Below are 16,435 nucleotides of genomic sequence, written 5' to 3'. Positions count from 1 at the left end.
GACTGTCACAACACTGCTCGGGTCCTAGGGTTTGGATTCCGCCACACCACCGGGTAGTCTCAGAGGGAAGCCAACAGGGTCAGGGGTGAATCTGTCTAAAATATGTTAAGGCACAGTGGCTTTGTGTCAATATGCAATGTGAAAATGCACAGGGATGCAATTGAAAGCAGAATGGGATGTTTCTTGACCATAACGCGGTTGGAATTTACATAAAGTGTAAGCAACCTGACAGAAAATGGATGGTTAAAAAATATAAATGTGTTACCATTTAATAATGCCCTTACATAATTTCAATGTATTTCGTCTAGCATCAAACCAGTCACTCACCATTGGAGAAAGTGGAGAGCATAAATGTTGACAATCCACCCCATATTCCTACTTCATCCCCTTTTTCATCCCCCATCCTTCCACCCCCCCTTTCTTTTTTTCTAAAATAAAACCCTGCTGCCATGGTAACTTGCTTTGGAGGTCCATTCCAAGGTGTTGAGGTCAGCTGCTCCTTTTCTCTTTGAGAAAGGTAGTGGCTATTTCCATATTGTATACCTACTGCATTGCACCTTGTGCATTCACAAATAGAGACAATACAGTAGTTACAAATCCATCATAATTGCCCCAGAGGTAGGCAGTTGAACTAAATTAAATGTGGAGAAATGTCCTTGTCTGTCTCATATCATTTGCATAATGGGCAATGCTTTGTTTCAGAGGATTATGGAATTAATGTCTGTGTCTTGTTTTGTATGCTTTGTACAAAAAAATAAAATGCAGGACGACAGGATCTTTATAAACTTAGCTCTTTATTAACTAGCTATAACTGGCATGTTCATGTGTCTCCGGCCATGATCATCTTTAGAATGACCTCACCACCTGGGTGGTCTTAACCAATCATAGCACAGTATGATATGACAGTAGAATGCATCCAATTACAATTCAGTATGCTGACACATATGAATATTACATCCCCCTTCTTTTAAAAAAAAATAAAAAATATGTAGAACAACAAAGCGTTTCTTTTGAATACATGCTCTGTAGTTTGAACCCGAAGTAAGTAAGCATTTAAACTGCACCAACTGCATCAACATAACAGACTGAAACAATGATTCAGCATACTGTTACTTTTAGAACAAATATTTCTCAGCAACTCAGCTTTTCACTGTAGCAATGACATCTCAACATATCAAACAAATACAATACCAAAGCATTTCAAGTTAACTTTCAATAACAAGTTTACAGTCCGGAACTCTTTTAGGGCAGCGATCTGCCTACACCTTTTGACATTTCACAGCTCTAGGCTTGACCTCTCTTACTGACCTTGTGTGATATGAAGCTGAGCATGCTTCTGTGTCAGTCAACAGTTATTTTGGTGTTGCAGGTAAGTATGGTGTATGTTGTGTTGTGTCTGTGTTTAGTCCACCCCGTTCTCTTTCAGGGGAACAGTTCATCTCGTCAGTGTGTTGTTCTTTTGTGTTCAGTAGGTGACGACGATTGCGGCGGTACACCGCTCCTTCTGCGGTGCGAACGTGATATGAACGTTCAGTGTCAGCTGGTTGGATGACGACTGCTGGCTTCCAGTAGCCTTGCTCCTGGATTCTAACTGACTCTCCGTCGTTCAGTGGTGGCAGTGGTCTGGCTGACCTGTCGTATAATCGCTTTTGCTGTTGTTGTCTCTGTGCACGTTTTGCATGCATTTCCTTGTAGCTGACGACCTCAGGTTGCAGCTGCTGGTTGGTGCTGGGAAGGATTGAGAGAAGTCTGCAGCTAATCAACAGCTGGGCTGGTGATTTGAAGTTGTCATCTGGATTGTTGCGGTATTCAAGGAGACTGAGGTAGGGGTCTCTCTTGTCTGCTTTTGCTTTGTCCATGAGTGATTTAGCGATCTGCACAGATTTTTCAGCAAGGCCATTACTTTGAGGGTAATGTGGGCTTGTGGTGACGTGTGTGAACTCCCATGCTTTTGTGAAGGATTCAAACTCATTTGATTTGTAACAGGGCCCATTGTCAGATATTAAAGTCTCTACAATGCCATGCCTGGCAAAGGCTGCTTTCAGCTTGTGTATCACAGCTGCAGATGTGGTGCTGTGAAGCTTGTCGAGTTCGAAGTATCTGCTGTAGTAGTCCACTGTTATAATGTAGTCCTCGTTGTTCCAGGTGAACAGATCGGTTGCCATGACCTGCCAGGGTCGGTCTGGGATACGGTGAGGTAACATTGGCTCTTTGGTGTTTGAGGGGCGTCGTTCAAGACAGGTGGGGCATTTACCAACCATGTCCTCTATTTGTTTGCACATTCTGGGCCAAAACAAAATGTCCCGTGCTCTCTGTATGCACTTTTCCATTCCCATGTGTCCAGCATGGATCTTTGTCAAATTCTCTTCTCTGAGACTGGTAGGAATGAAGATTTTCTCTCCTTTGAAAATTATTCAGTTGATCTGTGATAGTTCATCACGATGGTTCCAGAAATCTGAGACGCTCTGAGGGCATTTTCTCCACTCCTCAGGCCATACTGACTGTATGACTTTCCTCAGCTGTGTGAGTTGTGTGTCTTTTTCTGTTTCTGCTCGGATCTCCTTCAGTTTTGTGTCACTAACTGGTAAGTTGCTGTACACAGTGTGCACCTGCATGTCCATGCCTTCACTGAGGCTACTGTCCTTGTAGGTAAGAAACTTCCTGGAGAGTGTGTCTGCGACAGGGATGTCTTTGCCTGGACGGTGAGTGATTGTGAAGTCATATTTTTGTAGTTGAAGGATCATTCTCTGTAGCCTTGGCGGGGCTGCGGCTAACGGTTTCCTCATGATTTACTCGAGTGGCTTGTGGTCTGATTCCACAATGACTTGTCGTCCATAGAGATACTGATGGAAACGATTAGATCCGAACAGAATGGCGTACAGCTCCTTTTCGATTTGAGCGTAGTTGATTTCACAGTCTGTGAGAGATTTGGAAGCGTAGCCGATGGGTTTTCCTTCTTGCAGTAGCACTGCTCCTAGTCCATACTTCGACACGTCCACCTGGAGTCTGAGCTCTTTGTTGGGGTCGTAGTAGGCTAGGATTGGTCCTGGTTCTCTAGTGATCAAGTCTTTCACTTTCTGGAAAGCGATGTCGTGTTGCTTGTCCCAGAGGAACTCACTGGACTGCTTTAGCAGCTGACGCAGGGGTGCATTAGCATTGGAGAGGCTGGGTGCGAACTTGGCTAAGTAGTTGACCATGCCAAGCACTGTTTCCAGCTCTGCGCGGTTCTTTGGTGGCTCCATTTCCTTTATGGCTGAGATCTTCTGTGGATCTGGCTTGATTCCATTCGCTGTGAGAAGATGTCTGAAGTAGCTGACCTCTGTAGCGCCAACTGTGCTCTTTTCGGGGTTGAGCCGGACTCCTCTCTTGCGGGACCTTTGCAGCATCTCGCTGAGGTTTCTGTTGTGTTCCTCTTTGGTTCTACCATAGACAAGGATGTCGTCCACAATTGCCACGACTCCGTCGAGGCCTTCGTACACCTCGTCGATCTTTCGCTGAAACTCGTCTTGGGCTGAGATAATCCCAAAAGGCAGGCGACGGAACCTGTAGCGTCCAAACGATGTGTTGAACGTTGTGAGCTTAGATGACTCTTCTGTGAGCTTGATAGCCCAGTAGCCTGATCTGGCGTCCATGACACTGAAGTAGCGTGCGCCCGCTAGCTTGTGTGTGATGCCATCTAGCATCGGTAAGGGGTAATAGGGGCGTTTGATAGCCTTGTTCAAGTCTCTTGGGTCGAGACATACTCAGAGCTTGCCTGTGAGTGGTTTCTCCACCACCACTAACGCGTTGACCAAATCCGTCGGTTCTGTAACCTTGGTGATGATGTCAGATTGCTCCATGCTCTCCAACTCTTTCTTCAGATGGGCGCAGAGAGCAAGTGGAATCTTTCTCGGTGGGTAGACCACAGGGGTTGCGTCTGGGTCAAGGTGAATGGTACATTCTCCTGGGAATAGTCCTATTCCTGTAAAAACATCAGCAAACACCTCCATGACATTCTCTATCTCTACTGGTGCTGTCATTGATAAAACTAGCTTGATAAGGTCCATGTCTAAACATGCTTTAAGACTTAGCACTGCAGGTACTCGAGTGTCAACAACGTAAAAGTCCAACATCATGTCCCTTTCCTTGTATTTGCATTTGAAAGTGCATGTGTCTTTTACTGGGAGCTGTTCACCACCATAACCAGTCAGTCTGCGCGTGGTGGGCTGTAGCTCGCACTCAGATGTCAAGCTTCTGTACTTATTCAGAGGAATAATGTTTACTTGTGCACCAGTGTCTAGTTTGAATTTGAGCTCTGTGCCTTGTCTTCCTATCTCAATGTCAGCATAGGCTTGCTCTGTCTCTGATATCTGACTTTTCTGTGTCACTGAATCAATAAACAGTTCATCAGCATTTGCCTCTTTGATTGACATTTCATCTTCACTCACTGTATGTACTGTTTTTCCACGGTATGCTCTGCACACTTTTGCAAAGTGATTCCATTTTACACATTTAGTACACTGTTTGCCTTTAGCTGGGCAATTCCCCTGTTCGCCATGCACTTTGTATCCACAATATCCACATGTTTTGGGGCATTTGGAGTCTGTGTCGCTCTGTTTTGGAGTTCTGTCTGTCCGTTCTGAAACATGCTCTCTGGGCACCGGAGGTGTGCTTTGATGTATGCCTGACTGTGTGCACTGCTTGTTCACGTGTGCACTCGTGCTGCCGCCCGAAATGGTTTTCATCTGAACCTGTGCTAGCTCATGAGATCTGGCTATGTCGATAGCTTTGTCCAGCGTTAGCAGTATTCCAAATACAATACGGTCCCTGACCATCTCATCCTTGTTTGCATAATCACAGTCTTTCACAAGCAGACGCAGCTCAGTGACAAACTGTTCAAACGATTCGCTAGCGCCTTGTACTTTCTCATGGAATTTGTACCTAGCGAAAATTGTATTGGTCTTTGGCACAACATATGCTTCAAAACGATCGTAGTATGTTTTCAGTGCCTTTGATTCAGCCTCGGTAAGTGTCCATGTGTTGTAAATGTCTCTCTCTTTTTCACCGATCCAGAGGAGCAGGTAGCTACACTTTTCCTCTTCTCCTCTTTCCTTCAGAGGACCCGTGAACATTAGCTCCACATGCTGTTTGAACTTACGCCATGCATCGGGTAGATTTGTAGACCCCCAATCCATTCGAGGTGAAGGAACTCCAGCAAAATCCATCTTTTAGTCCTTTTACTCTGACACCTTGTCTTGTTTTGTATGCTTTGTACAAAATAATAAAATGCAGGACGACAGGATCTTTATAAACGTAGCTCTTTATTAACTAGCTATAACTGGCATGTTCATGTGTCTCCGGCCATGATCATCTTTAGAATGCCCTTACCACCTGGGTGGTCTTAACCAATCATAGCACAGTATGATATGACAGTAGAATGCATCCAATTACAATTCAGTATGCTGACACATATTAATATTACAGTATGTGTACCACCACACCACAGTATCTCCATTTAGTTCTACACAAACAGGAAATACAATTCACATTTACATTTTAGTCATTTAGCAGACTCTCTTATCCAGAGCGACTTACAGATAGTGAGTGCATACATTTTTCATACTGGCCCCCCGTGGGAAACGAACCCACAACCCTGGCGTTGCAAGCGCCATGCTCTACCAACTGAGCTACAGGGGTAGCTTTCAAACTCCACTGGAAGTAAATTACTCTTGGTGTCTTGGTGTCTATCTAGTGTCTCAGTTCCATTTGCTATAGAGCTATGTCCCTGTGGGGGGTGATGATGTAGCTGATAATAGGTCAGTGGGATGCACAGGGCAATTGCATGTTAGTCCTTTGCAGCGGCACGGGCTGACAGCATCTGCTTGTTGACTGATCCCATCATGAGCAGCCCCGATGGTCAATACACTTAATGTATGCAGAGTCAGTGATAAATCCGAGCCAGCTCAGCATCACTCAACATCACTACTGTGTTCCTATGGCAAACAGACACTTAGACAAATACAAACATTAAGTACACACACACACAGAAATAGGCTACTCATAGTCTTGCACACAGTGCACCATCTAATTTCCCGATTTCATTCTGGGCCTGTCTTTACCATTCATTTAGTTTCAGGCGTATAGCTGGATCTACGCAACAGTTGGCGTGGCACATGGATCGATCTTGACATTACACTTCTTTTAAGGTCCGAAAACATCTGACGATCTTTGAATTTGGGTGAACTATCCTTCCCTCTGCATGCCTTTTATAGTCAGTGTATCCAAATACAACTGCTTCGCCGCTCTAGTTGGTGTTACACATGAGCGTGTGGATGGGAAGGGACCTCTTTCTCTCTCTCGTTCTCACTCTCTCTCTCCATCCTGTGCACTCACTGATTAATCAGTCACACTTGTCTTACCCAGCAGCCCAAAGGCTGTTGGTTGACAGCCCCGGCGCTGAGACTGCAGTAAATAAATAATCGCACGCCACTGCGTCGCCCAATCCCGCACTCTCTGTAACCTCTACTTTACTGATCGACTTTCTCATAGTCCCTCTCTCACATTTGCTCTCTCACTTTCTCTGTGTTCCTCACTCTCTCTAACCTCTACTCAGCTCTCTCTCTCTCGTATAATCCTCTTTCTCTCGCTCTCTCCCTCTGTGTTTCTCACTCTCTCTCCTTCTGTCTTGCACCTTCTTTAACTAGCCAGCTCCCTCTTTCCCGTTTCTGAATCCCCCAGTATCTTCCGCTCTCTGTTTCTCTCTCTGTTTCTCTCTCTCTCTCTTTCCTTGTCAGTAAACGAATTTCACGATGTAGACTAACTTCTGCAGATGCACCATTGAGAGCATCCTGTCAGGCTGTATCACCGCCTGGTACGGCAATTGCACCGTCCCCAACCGCAAGGCTCTCCAGAGGGATGGTGCGGTCAGCCCAACACATCATCAGGCGCACACTGCCTGCCCTCCAGGACATCTACAGCACCCGGAGTCACAGGAAGGCCAAGAAGATCATCAAGGACCTCATCCACCCGAGCCACGGCCTGTTAACCCTGCTACCATCTAGAAGGACTGATAAACAGCTCCAGGCCATCAGGCTGTTAAACAGTCACCACTAGCCAGCCTCCGCCCAGTACCCTGCTCTGAATCTTAGTCACTGTTACTAGCCGGCTACCACCCGATACTCTATCCTACACCTTAGAGACTGCTTTGCCCTATGTACATAGTCATTGAACACTGGTCACATTAATAATGTTTACATACTGTTTTGCCCACATTATATGTATATACTGTATTCTAGTCATGGCTCATCCTATATAACTATTGCTGTACACACCTTTTCTATTCATATACTGTCCACACTGTATACACACCATTAATTATATTCATATTCTGGACTCTGACATTGCTTGTTCTGATATTTCTTAATTTCTTTATTTTTACTTGGATAATGTGCGTATTGTTTTGCATTGTTTTCTAAGTATTATTACTGTACTGTTGGAGCTAGAAACACAAGCATTTCGCTGCACCTGCGATAACATCTGCAAATCTGAGTAAGCAACCAATAGACTTTGATTTGATTTGGAGATCATAGTGTTAGAGGTGATCAATGCACTATACTAATTACTGTGTGTGAGAGACTTGCTGCTTGTCACCTCGCCTCAGCTAGAGGACTTAAGAGAGGCAGCACTCAGGTGTCTCTTCTATTGACTGAGTGCCCTTGGACAGATTGCATTTCTCTCCCTCTCTCTCTTTCACGCTAGCACACACACCTACGCTGCCCTCTTCCTTTACTGGCAGCGCTCGCTTTGATTCATGGCACTCGTTGGCAGCTACTAGAGGAGCGCGGAGCACCTGTAAGTAACAGCTTCATAATCCACAGTAACGTATGAGTCACATGCGGAAAGCCCAAACACACATAGGATTTATGAGTGGATGTGGAAAGGGTGTGTGTGTGTGTGTGTTTGTGCTGATCCTGGGACAATATCTTAGGCTGTTCTGTGTATATGCGTATGAGAGAGAGAAAGAGTGTTACAGTTTTTCTCGATTGCTAAGACACATTTCTTGAAAGCTGCTCTCCTTTTCTCTTAACTGTGAACACAAAACCCAATTTTCAAGCTACATTCACAAAACCTCAGACTCTTCTTGCAAAACCAAACTTTCACCTCAAAACAGTTCAATCTGTGCTCAAAACTGAACTATGTTGTCAAATCGTGCCCCGAGTCAATCAAAATAAAAAACACTACTGAACAGTCACTAAACACTATGTAGAAAAATAGAAAACACAATGCTCAGGACATGAAGCTGGAGAAATAAATGTTTATTGTTCACTGTAGGCTAAATGCATGTTGCAAAACAAAACAAAAAACTGTGCATTTAGCATTTGTACAAAAAAGACAAAACAGAAATCTTGTGCATTTACATGTAGCACTTGTAAAAACAAACAGAAATCTTATGCGTTTGCCACTTGTGTACAGTAAGCCCATGTAAAAATAAAGTACAAAAATATACAAATAAGTGCATTACTCAGCCACAGCATCATGTCTCCGTACTGGGTCAGGCCACAGGACTTCATCCACATCACAGGCCACATTTTGTCTGGCCAGGCAACGGGGAAAAAACCCCTGGCATGCCGTATCCAGGCTTGGCATGCCTCCACACCTATGTCACCACAGGCAAGTCCCATGGCTTGCAGGAGATTTACCCTGGTGTAAGGTTGGCGTTCATATACCTTCCACCGGCATGAGGAGAATAATTCCTCAATGGGGTTTAGGAAAGGGGAGTACGGTGGAAGGCAAAGATTGATAAAACCTTGGTTCATATTGTACCACTCTCTAACCTGGAGGGCTCTGTGAAAACTCACATTGTCCCAAACAACAACATAGATGGGATGCTCATCCTGCTGCCCTAACAAAGCATCTCGCATGTGATTGAGGAAAATGAGGAGCTGGTGAGTGTTGTAGGGCCCCAGGTTGGCATGATGGTGGACAACCCCATGATTGCTGATGGCAGCACATAATGTGACATTGCCACCACGCTGCCCAGTAACACCAACAATGGCCCGATGGCCAATCACATTACGGCCTCTCCTTCTCCTTTTGGTGAGATTAAACCCAGCTTCATCCATGTAGATGTATTGATGGGGTCTTTCCATTGCATCCAGTTGAAAAACCCTCTGTAGAAATAGATATAGTTTTGTAAGTGATACGGAAAAAGTGATTTAGGCCACTACAGTAAATCACTACTTAGAGTAATCAACATTGAATGTGTCTGGATATATGCCAACCTGTACATACTGGAATCTTTGCTCTTTGACTCTGTCTGAGTTGCGATCAAAGGGCACTCTGTATAGTTGTTTCATGCGCAGTCTGTTGCGCTTGAGGACACGATCAACAGTAGAGAGGCTGACACTGTTGATACCCTCAAAATTTAAATGGTCCTCAATGATCTTCTGCTGAATTTCGCTCAGTTTAATGGCATTGTTCTCACGGACCATATCAACAATTAGGGTCTCTTGGTGTGGGGAGAACATACCTGTCCTCCCACCCCCATGTGGCAGTCTTTCAATTCTACAAAAAGAGAACATGGAGTTACAAAAAATATACATGGCATACTAGGCCTGCAAACAGTTAGACCAACCCTCCATTACAATACTACAGTACATTGGTACAGTGATGTACTGAAACATATATTTACTTACAGTATACTGTGGTACAGTATATAGTATGTCATACAGTAATTGCTGTCAACATTTACATACTGTACTATAATGTCAAAAAAAGGTAATTACCTGTTCTCTTCTCTAAATCTTCGGATTATGGTGGACACAGTGAATCTACTGATGTTTGGTTGTACCCTTTGTCCAGCCTCCCTCATGCTCATACCATGGACAAGAACATGGTCAATCACAGTAGCTCTGATTTCATCAGATATTACTGTTCTTTGTCTTCGCTGACCACCTCGACCACCTCGACCTCCTCTCCACCCGAACTCTTCCTCTCAGATGTCTATCCATTGTAGGGCCTCACAAACCAGTGCTCTCTGAACTGGCTTACTGTATATGTTCCCTCACATCATTAGCCACAAGTGTGATCAATTTTGAGTTGTTGTGTTCAAGTGGTGACACCTGTGCTCTAATTGTGTTTGACTTTTGTCACCTGTGCTCACCATTATGCAGCACGGGTGCATCACAATGAAAATGTGTTGGCAAGTTATGTCTAAACAGGTGAAAAGTGCTTATGGTTTTGCCAAAAGAGTGATTGATTCAATCAGTGGGTTCAAGCAACTGAGCATTTGGTTCAGACAATAGGGTTTAGTGTTTTAGCAATTGAGAAAAACTGTAATTGGGTGTGTATTTGTGTGCATGTGAATGAGACTGTCACTGTGTGTGTGTGAGTGTGTGTGTGTGTGGGTGATGAGCGCGGAACGGGAACAATAATTACACCGCCGACTCTAAGCTTGAAGAAGGCTCAACAACACGCTGCTTGAGCACCTGAGACGTCAGCGAGGCACAGTGAAATAGGGAGAAAAGCATTGTTGAAATAACAAACCTGAAATTGGTCTTAGTCAGCACGGCATTGCAGAGAGAGAGAGAGAGAGAGAGAGAGAGAGAGAGAGAGAGAGAGAGAGAGAGAGAGAGAGAGAGAGAGAGAGAGAGAGAGAGAGAGAGAGAGAGAGAGAGAGAGAGAGAGAGAGAGAGAGAGAGAGAGAGAGAGAGAGAGAGAGAGAGAGAGAGAGAGAGAGAGAGAGAGAGAGAGAGAGAGAGAGAGAGAGAGAGAGAGAGAGAGAGAGAGAGAGAGCGCAACAGCTAGTTGCAAGTAGGTGGAGGAAAGCAATGTCTTCATCATCACTGTCAAGCAGCACCCAAAAATAGAAGACGAAGCATGATGAGATGCAATTACTTTTGAGTGTTTCGGTTATTCTCCCCCTCATCGGAGAGTAAGTTGCACAACAGCTTCAGTATGCATCTACTGTGAATGGAAAGGAATAGTGTTTGTGAATGTAGTTTGTGCCTGTGAATGTGTGGACAAAATCAAAAAGAATATTCGATCAGATTTGTAATATTTCCATGTCATAATAGCATTAAAACCACACGTTGAATTGTTGCCTTACTTTTCCCCTAAAGGGCGAAAGTTCTCTTTAGAAATGAAAATCCACACAAATCAAGCATTGATATCAATGGAAGATTTGCTCAGAACGTTGAATGACACACAGCACTCTTATGTCAGGATTTCAACCCGTTACGGTACAAAACAGATTAAGCCGAGCCTGAAATAAAGGATACAAAATAGAGTAACATTCAAGGCTGCTTACTGTCCAGACACCCTATAGCAAATCCCAGTGATCAGACTTCAGACTAACTGTGCCTGCGATGTCTGTTTAGTGTCATTTTCACAGACTTGCAACCCAGGTTCTTATCAAATGACCTGAATGTGCTTTAATCTGGTACTACATCAGTTTGACACTTTATTGTGCATCTTTCAGATCTGTGCCTCAGGTTCTTGTCAGATGACCTGGAAGCACATGACTTTAATCTGGTCCTGAATCAGTTTTGTATTTTAGACCTCCACCACTGGTTGTCATAAACATTTTTAAAATGAGCTGGAAACAATTGGGAAAGTCCTCCATCGCTTGCTGCCATTTGTTATAACTGTATTTTGGTGTTCTTTTTCATAATATTCCAATTAAAATGTCCCCTGTTTAGGCTCCAACTGTTTCATTTATTCTAGGCTGGCAAAGAGCTTTCACCCTGGGAATTTGAAGCATCGAGCAAGCAAGGCAAGAGTGTTTTTGGCAATCATGTTAGTTTTTATATGATTTGCCTTAATTCAGTGAGCTTTCGCGTGGCTGCTAGCCAGAAATGGGTTCCCTCCTGCCTCCATAATTTCTCCCTGGCCTTTCTTTCTTTCTTTCTTTCTTTCTTTCTTTCTTTCTTTCTTTCTTTCTTTCTTTCTTTCTTTCTTTCTTTCTTTCTTTCTTTCTTTCTTTCTTTCTTTCTTTCTTTCTTTCTTTCTTTCTTTCTTTCTTTCTTATCCTCTATCCTTTTATTTTGCATACATTAATTATTTATTCTCGCCTTCACCTTTCTCTCTTTTCCTTTCTCACCATTTCTGTTGTCTCAGTTTTTTCTGGTTTCTGAATTCTCAATTCCACCCCCCCCGCCTCCTCTCCTCCTCTCTCTCACTCTCTCACTCTCTCACTCACTCACTCACTCACTCACTCACTCACTCACTCACTCACTCACTCACTCACTCACTCACTCACTCATTCACTCACTCACTCACTCACTCACTCACTCACTCACTCACTCACTCACTCACTCACTCACTCACTCACTCACTCACTCACACACACACACACACACACACACACCTACCCTTCTGCTCCATTCTCCCCCCATGTCTCCTGGTCCCTTCTGAGGTACCCTACTAATCCTTGCCTTTTCTCATTTCAAACTCCACTCTGTCATAGATGAATGCTAAGGAGATCAGCAGATATTATTTGCTTTTCATTTTTAAAAAGCTTCAGCGGTTTAACCCTTTACATTCGTGGGAATTGGCCTATATGGATAGGGCTAAATTGAAATATTTCTTACAGAAGAAAGCAATTGAAAGGGAACAGTTTGGAGTTTATCCGAAAATTATTAGACCAAAGTTGAGGACACAAGAGTTCACCTGACACAAGACTGAATCCAAACATTACACTGTTGATTTTATATGCATTTGACATTTACTGTACTTTTCAAATCTGAAAATACTCAGGATACATTCAGTAACATGACAAGAATATTGCTGGGGTAGGTGCAACACAAAACAAAAAAAATGACAAGTGTTTGAGTGAGAGGACTGGTGTCTCCAAGTGGCCACACACCTCTCCAAAGTATGCATAGTTCCTAAGGCAATTTCAATGCACTTTTATAAATCAAAGAAGAGTCTTCAACTATAAGGTGATTTTCTGAGCTCCTAGCTGTGCCGTTAAGGAACTAGAGCAAGCACAATCCTAGTTATTTTGTTTGGAACAACCCAGCATCCCGCCATCATACAATTACTCTTGTTGTTTACGCAATCTAAAAACAGCACATTATAAATCGCAATCTGGGTCAGGTGAGAATCATTTGAAAGCTTCTATTGCCTAAATTACTGGCTAAGTCATCAAATACAGTCTTACAGTGTGAGGTTTCACAATTCAGAGAAACAGATTGTAGTTTTGGTGGGCATAGAAAGGAGTCATGAGTTCATTCAGGTGTGTGTTCCGCTGTGAATTTTCTTCACAAAAGACAAACATAGGCTTATTCTGTTCAGAACAACCCAGGGTATGAAGCCATGTCATCCAACATAGTGATCATAAAAGTTGACACTGTATATGACATGAGTTTTATGTTACGGAAATGTGAAGTGCACATTTGGACTCACGGGTGTTTGGCTTGATTGTATGACATCAAAGCGGTATAATCATCAACATCTAATCTTTCAAAATATATTGAGTCCTCTTCATTTACAGCATTTCTCTCACTCAGACAACAAAACATTTGCTAAAGTTGCCCAATTAGCAGGAGGGATTGGGGCAACTTCTAGTGGCATGCGGGGCTCAAGTTCAGAACAGCTGTCAGTCAAAACCCATACAGAGCTCTAACGTAATTTACAGCATGTTACTGTACAGCCACAGCGTTCCAATTTAGGTGCTTATCAGTGCCCAAATCTGTCATTTTCAACCCGTATCCGGGTACGAATGTAAAGGGCTACCCTCTATTCAAGGGCTGAGCAGCATGAAAAAAAACATGGCTACAGGGTTACTGAGCCTCATCCCTGTGTCATGGAGAGACAATGAGCTGAACAATGATAGCAGTAAAAGGAGGGTTAGATAATTGTTTGGCTTGTATAATCCCACAACAGCTGTACCTCCCTCCTCCACAGTTTTCCTGGGTCACACAACAACCATGCAAATGACGGGTGGGGTTGTAACATTAGATATATACGAGATTGATGCTGAACAAACAACCCGGATCAAATTTCCTAATCTAATTCATTTATGTGGAACGAGCTCCTACCGTATTCAGTTTCAGTCAAAATCTGAGACATGAAGGAGGCGATGCTATAAGACAATCCATAATTCAACGAAACTACTCGACGCAGACTTGCTCTCTCTACGACTGTGTCCCGTCTCTGGGGGGAGACATATGGAGTCTCTCATTCACTCCACACAACACTCACCATGAACCACTGATAGAAATGTTTAGGCCAAGTGTGTGATGGATATCAGGAAATGTGTGAGGTTTCACTGAAGGCCAGAACCGTTTGAGGAATGATGGGATGTTTATTGGAAATTAATTTTTCATGTGTATTACACAATTTTGTATACAGTGAATTTCAATAACAGATAAAGACAGTAGGTTACTTAAGACAGAAACAATAGGAGGGATGTTGGTCGGAGGAGGGTAGGCGTATAACAAGAACTTCTAGCAACCCAAAGGTTGCATGCTCAAATCTCATTAAGGACAATTTTAACTAATTAGCAACTTTCCAACTATTTACTACTTTTTAGCTACTATGCAACTACTTAGGATATTAGCTAACCCTAACCCTAAGCTTAACATTTAAACTACTTAGCTAGCATGTTACCTAACCCTAACCCCTAACTCCTAACCCTAACCTTAACCCCTAGCCTATCTAACGTTAGCCACCTAGCTAGCCTAGCTAACGTTAGCCATAGCAAACTAGAATTTGTGTAATATACACAAATGCGTTATGAAGAAAGAAAATTGTGTAACACACACTAAATACGTTGTGATAAAAATTGTGTAATATATACAAAAAAGTGCCTGTCACGAATTTCGAAAAAGTAATTTGTGTCTATTTCATAATAAGCTGTGATAGTGTCTTGCACGTAATGCTAGCAGATACCCATAGACTTCCAGTCATTGCGCTAATGCTAGTTAGCATTGGCTCGCGGAACTACTTCTAACTTCCTTCATACTGGACACAGAGACATATCATTTTTATCCACGAGTTCATCTGACTCTGGGGAGGTAGATAAAGGGCCTCATTGCCAAAATCCTAAAGTATCCCTTTAAGACCAGAATTGACTCTATTGACATTACTTACTTTTTAAGTAATTTTTTGTCTCATTGACATTTGACCCTGTCATCTAAACGACCCCCACCATTTGGTTGTAAGCATTGACTTAAAGTCATGCCGTCGTGCGTTATTTCTGGCCTGAAATAGCACAGTATTTTATTTGAGGACTTAAGCCACCCAAAACTCATGCAAGCTAATTCCTCAATGCTTCTGTTTAGTCTTGGGGATTTTTGAAGGACAATCTATACAGGCTAGGGCTCAGAGCCAAATAACTACTTTAGTGCAATCTCACCTGTCTTATTGGAGCATCTTATTGGACATTCAGGTGAACTCATCGATCTCACTTTACATTAAGAGTCCGAAAACTTTAGTATTTACATGCCAGTTATATAGGTAAGTACAGTTTAATGACAATATAAGTACACATTGTCACAAAGTACTTAACAACTGTTATACCTGTTTAGACCATCTTTTGTCATTAGTAGAACATTAGAGGAAGCAATCAGTCTGAAGTCTCGGGCGAGCAGCTGCCTATTCTGTCTCCCCTCGTTGAGGTGACAACATGAGAGAGGGAGGAAGAGAGAGAGTCGAAGTATAGAAGTGTCATTGGTGGTTAACAGGAAGAATCTGGCAAGGTAATTAGCAGAAAACCAAAGCCGGATGGGGGATTGTGAAAGCTGGTGAAAAGCTAATGACCGTGGTCAGGGTGGATGAATCGCTCTTGCTAATTTGACAGAGTCGAAAAGGACTTCCATTGACACCAGGCCAATTGTTTAGGAACGTATATATACTACGAAGCCCTTATTCATCTCTCTTCCCAGCCCTGGTTGGAATTCACTCCTCATTGAAAAAAAGTCTAAGAAACGGTAGATCTGTTCTATGTGGTGCGCTGTTTCTGTGCTTCCCGTTCTTAAATTTAGTTCTTGCGTCTTTTACTTTTGGTTTTGTACACCAGCTTCAGACAGCTGAAAATCCAATATTTTGGGTTATTGAAAAGATGTTTCACAGCGGTTTATATGGTACCACTATTCTCTACACTATGTTTTGTGACATAAACTGAAATTAGGTTAACTATTTGAATTTTAACAACCAGGAAATGGTGGAGTGATTTCTGCAGATTCAACGTTTAACAAAGGACCTGGCGGATGTAAGCTCAGATGAGTGTGCCTGTGCCTTTGCGGATCCGATCAACCACTGTCAAACACATGCGCACACACACACTGACAGACACACAAACACACACTCATTCACAACCCCATTGTTGGCTTGATGATGCGTCAAGGTAGAGAAACCTGTTTTAGCACTGTCATGTTGAGCAATGGCCTACTGACTGGAGGGGAAAGTGAAGGCTAGCATTGGCTTCTTTACAATTTGAACTCAATTGAAT

The sequence above is a fragment of the Coregonus clupeaformis genome, chromosome 33, assembly GCF_020615455.1.
Source record: "Coregonus clupeaformis isolate EN_2021a chromosome 33, ASM2061545v1, whole genome shotgun sequence".
In the NCBI taxonomy this organism is placed as follows: Eukaryota; Metazoa; Chordata; class Actinopteri; order Salmoniformes; family Salmonidae; genus Coregonus; species Coregonus clupeaformis.
This window is presented reverse-complemented; position numbering follows the sequence as displayed.